Here is a 3,543-nt window from a genome sequence, read left to right as displayed (position 1 = left end):
GTCGACCCCCGTATAAGATCATTGATTATTCCGTTTTATATGAATTCCATGTTGTACGAGTCACTTAGATTTTACAAATACGTGTACCGGGCTGTGAACGGCTCACGTATTTGTAAAATTTAAGTGACTTGTACAACATGGAATTCATATAAAACGGAATAATCAATGATCTTATACGGGGGTCACTGTACACGAATGCACGAAAATTCAAAAAGAAAAAAGAAATTCGTTATTATAAAAATAAGAAAAAGAAATACTTTTCGATTTTCTAACGAAAAATTTTTAAAATAAAAATTTTGTCAATTTATTTATATATATATACACACTAGATATATACAGTGTATGCATTTCAAATATATAAAAATAACTGACTTAATGCTGTATAAATTGAAAAGAAATAAAGTAACAATTTCTAAAGAATTTTCAAAGAAGTACTTCAAAATAGACAAGTTTTTCGATGGAATTTTTTAGATTTTTTTTTTCTTTAAGAAGAAGAAGAAGGAAAAGAAAGAAAAAAAAGAAAAAAAAAAGAAAATATCATTCACCATATTGGTTGTCATAACAACCAGGTATCTTTAAGTCCACCCAAATGTTTGATAAAGTGCCATTTTTGTGACCTTGGCGAATTATATTTGGAATATATTTTGCTGAATGTATAAAAAAAAAGTTTTAAAATTTGTTTTTAGAATATTTTAAAGTGGAATTTTTTTGAAAGTAATCTGAAAACTTCAAATGGATTTTTATGAAAAAATAAAAATAATAATAGTAAATAAGAAAATTGGAATTTATTTAAATATTTATAAATTCGTTTTTATGTTATAGTGTAAAATATATTCAAAGTGCTTTTTCTTTTTTTCTTTGTTTTGAAAATTATTAATTGGATTTTTTAAGGATAATTTTATAATTTTATCTTAAACCTGTATAGAAAATTTTACGCTTTAACGTCAATTTGACGTTATCGCTTCGGTTTTACAATGAAAAAGTTTAAAAAATGATGTCATATTGACGTAAAAGTACAGTATAAACTTTCTGCACCTTCTAGATTTCTACCTGTTGAAGAAAGCGGGTACGCTTGATATAGATTAGCATAATTTTATATTTTTACTTTATAACTGGAAAAGAATATTATATTAACTTACTTAATGTAATTTAAAATTAAAAGTTTTAATTTTTTAAAGTTTTTTGTTGTTATATTAAATGTGGCAGAGTGGATAAAAGCACTATACACTGGGTTAGCGCCTAATTAACGGACAGGCCACGTGGATTCGCACCTGACCAACGGGCACGCCACGTGGTGTTTCGTGGCCTTTCTTTGTGTATCTAACACCAATGCAACATCCAGGCGATCTGACAAGGAGGATGTTTCTCGCCCTTTTATATAGGAAAGCGTACCATATTTAAGCATTAAACACGTAAAGAAAACCCGGAAAACACCAACTCACGATCCCACGATCAACTATGTGTTCAGTGGTGGACTAATCACAAAGAGTCATCATCTTTTTGAATCGAACTTTGGTTAGAGAAGATCAAAATTTAGCCCTTTATATTAAAAATAAAGAAATTAACCACGAAAAATCTTTTCTTTATAATTTGATTCATGTATTTTTATGGTTTTTGGAGAGGAATGAGGCCCTATTTGGGAATGATCCGGTCTCATCTCACTTTCAAGTTATGATATAGAAGTACAGTTAACGATTTTTCCGCAATAAGAGTGTAAAGTATTGACCTTTTAGCAGAGTGGGAACAAAAGAGGTGCGATCTTGTCAATTGGACCCACGTGCGGTCGGGTGATACCACTTGTAAGGTATTGACTTGTAAATAAGGAAAAACAAAGGAAGCGCCGTCTTTGTCAGTTGGACCAACCTGTAATCAGACGTTAGACCATTTGCCATATGGTAAACAACTGAATGTAAACAAGTGGCGGACGTTTATGTAAGCTTCACTTTCGTCGGATGACGGCGGACCCTAGTGTAAGCTGTTCGAGCAAGAAGGGGTTGTGATTGGTCGGAAGTCCCCTCCAAAAACCCTTAAATTGCGGGGCGAACGAGAGAGGAGGGGAGAGGGGCAAGAGACTGGTACACGGTAGTCTCAGTCACTTGGAAGGCCTGCTGAGTGTAGAGAGAGTGTTCTCCTCTGGTAAACATCTCAGGGACGGGTTAGTGCGGAAACTGGACGGACAGTACAGTTAAGCCAACTCCACGAGCTGACCGAGGCCGCTTCAAAGTTTAAAAGTTCCCAGAAACCAAGATAATAGGTGTGCTTTCCATCGAACCTGGATCACTACATCGAATCGTGATACACACTAAAACCTACTCAACGAGACGGAGTTGGAAAAGAACATCACTAAGATCTTCACCAAGAGTAAGGAAATAAAATGTAATTTAATATTAACTTAACCTCCAATAACGGCGACTTCCCAGTATATATCACTTCTAAACTGCAGCCATTTTCTCATGAAGACTTTTTAGTGCAAAAATGCATACAAAATAACTTCCAAATAACAGCTACATTAAATGTATCCGTCAGTGGTCGTTATTTAAAGGTTTCCCTGTGTATATATAAATAACAAAATATAAATTTGAAATTATAATTTTCTAGAAATTTAAAGAATTAATTTTATGATTTTTCAATTTATAATAATAATAATAATATTATTATTATTATTATAAATTGAAAAATCATAAAATTAATTCTTTAAATTTCTAGAAAATTATAATTTCAAATTTATATTTTGTTATTTATATATACACAGGGAAACCTTTAAATAACGACCACTGACGGATACATTTAATGTAGCTGTTATTTGGAAGTTATTTTGTATGCATTTTTGCACTAAAAAGTCTTCATGAGAAAATGGCTGCAGTTTAGAAGTGATATATACTGGGAAGTCGCCGTTATTGGAGGTTAAGTTAATATTAAATTACATTTTATTTCCTTACTCTTGGTGAAGATCTTAGTGATGTTCTTTTCCAACTCCGTCTCGTTGAGTAGGTTTTAGTGTGTATCACGATTCGATGTAGTGATCCAGGTTCGATGGAAAGCACACCTATTATCTTGGTTTCTGGGAACTTTTAAACTTTGAAGCGGCCTCGGTCAGCTCGTGGAGTTGGCTTAACTGTACTGTCCGTCCAGTTTCCGCACTAACCCGTCCCTGAGATGTTTACCAGAGGAGAACACTCTCTCTACACTCAGCAGGCCTTCCAAGTGACTGAGACTACCGTGTACCAGTCTCTTGCCCCTCTCCCCTCCTCTCTCGTTCGCCCCGCAATTTAAGGGTTTTTGGAGGGGACTTCCGACCAATCACAACCCCTTCTTGCTCGAACAGCTTACACTAGGGTCCGCCGTCATCCGACGAAAGTGAAGCTTACATAAACGTCCGCCACTTGTTTACATTCAGTTGTTTACCATATGGCAAATGGTCTAACGTCTGATTACAGGTTGGTCCAACTGACAAAGACGGCGCTTCCTTTGTTTTTCCTTATTTACAAGTCAATACCTTACAAGTGGTATCACCCGACCGCACGTGGGTCCAATTGACAAGGT

This window comes from Centruroides sculpturatus, unplaced genomic scaffold, assembly GCF_000671375.1.
Source record: "Centruroides sculpturatus isolate CEXI.00-Female unplaced genomic scaffold, Cexi_2.0 scaffold300, whole genome shotgun sequence".
Taxonomy (NCBI): domain Eukaryota; kingdom Metazoa; phylum Arthropoda; class Arachnida; order Scorpiones; family Buthidae; genus Centruroides; species Centruroides sculpturatus.
This window is presented reverse-complemented; position numbering follows the sequence as displayed.